The 6,000-nt window shown below is 36.8% G+C and overlaps 7 non-coding genes across 7 annotated transcripts in view; all 7 read left to right on the forward strand.

Moving 5' to 3' along the window:
• Positions 1-125: 125 nt before the first annotated feature.
• TRNAL-UAG (transfer RNA leucine (anticodon UAG)) lies at positions 126-207 on the forward strand. Its single transcript has one exon. It is a non-coding gene; the product is annotated as a tRNA-Leu (tRNA).
• A 735-nt stretch (positions 208-942) lies between these two features.
• On the forward strand, positions 943-1,024 carry TRNAL-AAG (transfer RNA leucine (anticodon AAG)). The gene has a single exon. It is a non-coding gene; the product is annotated as a tRNA-Leu (tRNA).
• A 416-nt stretch (positions 1,025-1,440) lies between these two features.
• TRNAL-UAG (transfer RNA leucine (anticodon UAG)) lies at positions 1,441-1,522 on the forward strand. The gene has a single exon. It is a non-coding gene; the product is annotated as a tRNA-Leu (tRNA).
• A 1,257-nt stretch (positions 1,523-2,779) lies between these two features.
• TRNAL-AAG (transfer RNA leucine (anticodon AAG)) lies at positions 2,780-2,861 on the forward strand. Its single transcript has one exon. It is a non-coding gene; the product is annotated as a tRNA-Leu (tRNA).
• A 416-nt stretch (positions 2,862-3,277) lies between these two features.
• TRNAL-UAG (transfer RNA leucine (anticodon UAG)) lies at positions 3,278-3,359 on the forward strand. Its single transcript has one exon. It is a non-coding gene; the product is annotated as a tRNA-Leu (tRNA).
• Positions 3,360-4,594: 1,235 nt separating this feature from the next.
• Positions 4,595-4,676, forward strand: TRNAL-UAG (transfer RNA leucine (anticodon UAG)). The gene has a single exon. It is a non-coding gene; the product is annotated as a tRNA-Leu (tRNA).
• Positions 4,677-5,933: 1,257 nt separating this feature from the next.
• Positions 5,934-6,000, forward strand: part of TRNAL-AAG (transfer RNA leucine (anticodon AAG)) — an 82-nt gene continuing 15 nt past the window's right edge. The window contains exon 1 of the tRNA in view: positions 5,934-6,000. This exon is cut by the window's right edge and continues 15 nt beyond it. This is a non-coding gene — a tRNA (tRNA-Leu).

Consider the following 6,000-nt stretch of genomic DNA (forward strand, 5'->3'; position numbering starts at 1 on the left):
AAGAGCAACTAAAATGCTTAACATAAAACATATTTTTACGTATTTCTTTAATACAACAACAACATTTTCTGTAATTCTAGTTCTAGATTCCAGACTGTGAGAAACTATGAGTTACCTTTAAGTGTGGTAGCATGGCCGAGCGGTCTAAGGCGCTGGATTTAGGCTCCAGTCTCTTCGGAGGCGTGGGTTCAAATCCCACTGCTGCCATAATTATCTTCCAAAAACAAAATCAGTTATTTTCTCTTAAAGTTCAAATTCTATCTGGTGTATGATAGTTGCTGGGACAATTCAACAACAGAGTTCAAAAAAGTTTATCATATTTACTAGATACTTTTCAAAAATATTTCTAAAGACTGTAAAGACATAAAAATTAACGAAGTGATTACAATTGGATGCATTGGGCATCCTGGCATTCGGGAAGCTGCAAGTCAGAAAACTGATAGCAGAATCCCAAACACTGGTAAAACGACTGATTGTGGAACTCTGTCCTATGTGTAGGGGATGTTATGGTTCAATGGCAGGTGGTGGAGTAATGGTTAGGCACTAAGAAGGGAGGTTAAGAGTTTGAAACTATAGGAGTATGTTTAAGGTTAAGATGCTGATAGGAAGGGTCATGGTAAGATACTAAGAGGTTTTGGGGTTAGGCATTGGAAGGAAAAGAATTAAGGATAGGCTGCAGGTATGTTCAGTGTTAGAGTTAGGAGCTCGATGTTGAAAGTTAGAAGGCTTGCCTAGCAAGTGTCAGTATTGTGAGCATTGAGATGTCCCTAATATTGCAATGACCACCAGAAACCCAAGCACCAGTATCACGTACCTAACCCTAACCATATGTGAATGCTCTAATAAATCTCAATATGTTTTGTTACTTCATATAAAGTGAACAAAACACATTTAAATAATCATTTGATAGATCTTTGAGCCACATGAACACTGCACCCATGAGGTAGCATGGCCGAGCGGTCTAAGGCGCTGGATTAAGGCTCCAGTCTCTTCGGAGGCGTGGGTTCAAATCCCACTGCTGCCATATTTGTTATTGATATTTATATTGTTAGAGGTTGATGTTTTCATTGTTCTATCCACAAGAATGTAATTCAATTAAAAAGTAAGTGTTCATCATCACATTGTTATAACAGCTAATTTCTTTCTTTGCTAACTTCCCAAAGCTGCCATATAAATTTTCCAAAGAAAATGTCAGTAATTGGTTTCAAAGTGGTAAACTCGACTAAAATGCAAATTAATTAAAAATTAACCATTTCTCATCTAGATTGCATGGCAACCAATATTCTTTTTAAAAAAATCTTTTCTCACTTATGTTAAGAGCATCTAAAATGCTTAACATAAAACATATTTTTACGTATTTCTTTAATACAACAACAACATTTTCTGTAATTCTAGTTCTAGATTCCAGACTGTGAGAAACTATGAGCTACTTTTAAGTGTGGTAGCATGGCCGAGCGGTCTAAGGCGCTGGATTTAGGCTCCAGTCTCTTCAGAGGCGTGGGTTCAAATCCCACTGCTGCCATAATTATCTTCCAAAAACAAAATCAGTTATTTTCTCTTAAAGTTCAAATTCTATCTGGTGTATGATAGTTGCTGGGACAATTCAACAACAGAGTTCAAAAAAGTTTATCATATTTAATAGATACTTTTCAAAAATATTTCTAAAGACTGTAAAGACATAAAAATTAACTTGAAGTGATTACAATTGGATGCATTGGGCATCCTGGCATTCGGGAAGCTGCAAGTCAGGAAACTGATAGCAGAATCCCAAACACTGGTAAAACGACTGATTTTGGAACTCTGTCCTATGTGTAGGGGATGTTATGGTTCAATGGCAGGTGGTGGGGTAATGGTTAGGCACTAAGAAGGGAGGTTAAGAGTTTGAAACTATAGGAGTATGTTTAAGGTTAAGATGCTGATAGGAAGGGTCATGGTAAGATACTAAGAGGTTTTGGGGTTAGGCATTGGAAGGAAAAGAATTAAGGATAGGCTGCAGGTATGTTCAGTGTTAGAGTTAGGAGCTCGATGTTGAAAGTTAGAAGGCTTGCCTAGCAAGTGTCAGTATTGTGAGCATTGAGATGTCCCTAATATTGCAATGACCACCAGAAACCCAAGCACCAGTATCACATACCTAACCCTAACCATATGTGAATGCTCTAATAAATCTCAATATGTTTTGTCAGTGATTGGTTTCAAAGTGGTAAACTCGACTAAAATGCAAATTAATAAAAAATTAACCATTTCTCATCTAGATTGCATGGCAACCAATATTCTTTTTAAAAAAAATCTTTTCTCACTTATGTTAAGAGCATCTAAAATGCTTAACATAAAACATATTTTTACGTATTTCTTTAATACAACAACAACATTTTCTGTAATTCTAGTTCTAGATTCCAGACTGTGAGAAACTATGAGTTACCTTTAAGTGTGGTAGCATGGATAGGAAGGGTCATGGTAAGATACTAAGAGGTTTTGGGGTTAGGCATGGAAGAAAAAGAATTAAGGATAGGCTGCAGGTATGTTCAGTGTTAAAGTTAGGGGCTCGATGTTGAAAGTTAGAAGGCTTACCTAGCAAGTGTCTGAATTGTGAGCATTGAGATGTCCCTAATATTGCAATGACCACCAGAAACACAAGCCCCAGTATCACGTACCTAACCCTAACCATATGTGAATGCTCTAATAAATCTCAATATGTTTTGTTACTTCATATAAAGTGAACAAAACACATTTAAATAATCATTTGATAGATCTTTGAGCCACATGAACACTTCACCCATGAGGTAGCATGGCCGAGCGGTCTAAGGCGCTGGATTAAGGCTCCAGTCTCTTCGGAGGCGTGGGTTCAAATCCCACTGCTGCCATATTTATTATTGATATATATTGTTAGAGGTTGATGTTTTCATTGTTCTATCCACAAGAATGCAATTCAATTAAAAAGTAAGTGTTCATCATCACATTGTTATAACAGCTAATTTCTTTCTTTGCTAACTTCCCAAAGCTGCCATATACATTTTCCAAAGAAAATGTCAGTGATTGGTTTCAAAGTGGTAAACTCGGCTAAAATGCAAATTAATTCAAAATTAACCATTTCTCATCTAGATTGCATGGCAACCAATATTCTTTTTTAAAAAAAATCTTTTCTCACTTATGTTAAGAGCAACTAAAATGCTTAACATAAAACATATTTTTACGTATTTCTTTAATACAACAACAACATTTTCTGTAATTCTAGTTCTAGATTCCAGACTGTGAGAAACTATGAGTTACCTCTAAGTGTGGTAGCATGGCCGAGCGGTCTAAGGCGCTGGATTTAGGCTCCAGTCTCTTCGGAGGCGTGGGTTCAAATCCCACTGCTGCCATAATTATCTTCCAAAAACAAAATCAGTTATTTTCTCTTAAAGTTCAAATTCTATCTGGTGTATGATAGTTGCTGGGACAATTCAACAACAGAGTTCAAAAAAGTTTATCATATTTAATAGATACTTTTCAAAAATATTTCTAAAGACTGTAAAGACATAAAAATTAACTTGAAGTGATTACAATTGGATGCATTGGGCATCCTGGCATTCGGGAAGCTGCAAGTCAGGAAACTGATAGCAGAATCCCAAACACTGGTAAAACGACTGATTTTGGAACTCTGTCCTATGTGTAGGGGATGTTATGGTTCAATGGCAGGTGGTGGGGTAATGGTTAGGCACTAAGAAGGAAGGTTAAGAGTTTGAAACTATAGGAGTATGTTTAAGGTTAAGATGCTGATAGGAAGGGTCATGGTAAGATACTAAGAGGTTTTGGGGTTAGGCATTGGAAGGAAAAGAATTAAGGATAGGCTGCAGGTATGTTCAGTGTTAGAGTTAGGAGCTCGATGTTGAAAGTTAGAAGGCTTGCCTAGCAAGTGTCAGTATTGTGAGCATTGAGATGTCCCTAATATTGCAATGACCACCAGAAACCCAAGCACCAGTATCACATACCTAACCCTAACCATATGTGAATGCTCTAATAAATCTCAATATGTTTTGTTACTTCATATAAAGTGAACAAAACACATTTAAATAATCATTTGATAGATCTTTGAGCCACATGAACACTGCACCCATGAGGTAGCATGGCCGAGCGGTCTAAGGCGCTGGATTAAGGCTCCAGTCTCTTCGGAGGCGTGAGTTCAAATCCCACTGCTGCCATATTTGTTATTGATATATATATTGTTAGAGGTTGATGTTTTCATTGTTCTATCCACAAGAATGTAATTCAATTAAAAAGTAAGTGTTCATCATCACATTGTTATAACAGCTAATTTCTTTCTTTGCTAACTTCCCAAAGCTGCCATATAAATTTTCCAAAGAAAATGTCAGTAATTGGTTTCAAAGTGGTAAACTCGACTAAAATGCAAATTAATTAAAAATTAACCATTTCTCATCTAGATTGCATGGCAACCAATATTCTTTTTAAAAAAATCTTTTCTCACTTATGTTAAGAGCATCTAAAATGCTTAACATAAAACATATTTTTACGTATTTCTTTAATACAACAACAACATTTTCTGTAATTCTAGTTCTAGATTCCAGACTGTGAGAAACTATGAGTTACCTTTAAGTGTGGTAGCATGGCCGAGCGGTCTAAGGCGCTGGATTTAGGCTCCAGTCTCTTCGGAGGCGTGGGTTCAAATCCCACTGCTGCCATAATTATCTTCCAAAAACAAAATCAGTTATTTTCTCTTAAAGTTCAAATTCTATCTGGTGTATGATAGTTGCTGGGACAATTCAACAACAGAGTTCAAAAAAGTTTATCATATTTACTAGATACTTTTCAAAAATATTTCTAAAGACTGTAGAGACATAAAAATTAACTTGAAGTGATTACAATTGGATGCATTGGGCATCCTGGCATTCGGGAAGCTGCAAGTCAGGAAACTGATAGCAGAATCCCAAACACTGGTAAAACGACTGATTTTGGAACTCTGTCCTATGTGTAGGGGATGTTATGGTTCAATGGCAGGTGGTGGGGTAATGGTTAGGCACTAAGAAGGGAGGTTAAGAGTTTGAAACTATAGGAGTATGTTTAAGGTTAAGATGCTGATAGGAAGGGTCATGGTAAGATACTAAGAGGTTTTGGGGTTAGGCATTGGAAGGAAAAGAATTAAGGATAGGCTGCAGGTATGTTCAGTGTTAGAGTTAGGAGCTCGATGTTGAAAGTTAGAAGGCTTGCCTAGCAAGTGTCAGTATTGTGAGCATTGAGATGTCCCTAATATTGCAATGACCACCAGAAACCCAAGCACCAGTATCACATACCTAACCCTAACCATATGTGAATGCTCTAATAAATCTCAATATGTTTTGTCAGTGATTGGTTTCAAAGTGGTAAACTCGACTAAAATGCAAATTAATAAAAAATTAACCATTTCTCATCTAGATTGCATGGCAACCAATATTCTTTTTAAAAAAAATCTTTTCTCACTTATGTTAAGAGCATCTAAAATGCTTAACATAAAACATATTTTTACGTATTTCTTTAATACAACAACAACATTTTCTGTAATTCTAGTTCTAGATTCCAGACTGTGAGAAACTATGAGTTACCTTTAAGTGTGGTAGCATGGATAGGAAGGGTCATGGTAAGATACTAAGAGGTTTTGGGGTTAGGCATGGAAGAAAAAGAATTAAGGATAGGCTGCAGGTATGTTCAGTGTTAAAGTTAGGGGCTCGATGTTGAAAGTTAGAAGGCTTACCTAGCAAGTGTCTGAATTGTGAGCATTGAGATGTCCCTAATATTGCAATGACCACCAGAAACACAAGCCCCAGTATCACGTACCTAACCCTAACCATATGTGAATGCTCTAATAAATCTCAATATGTTTTGTTACTTCATATAAAGTGAACAAAACACATTTAAATAATCATTTGATAGATCTTTGAGCCACATGAACACTGCACCCATGAGGTAGCATGGCCGAGCGGTCTAAGGCGCTGGATTAAGGCTCCAGTCTCTTCGGAGGCGTGGGTTCAA

The sequence above is a fragment of the Crinia signifera genome, chromosome 6 (assembly GCF_055691185.1).
Source record: "Crinia signifera chromosome 6, ASM5569118v1, whole genome shotgun sequence".
Taxonomy (NCBI): Eukaryota; Metazoa; Chordata; class Amphibia; order Anura; family Myobatrachidae; genus Crinia; species Crinia signifera.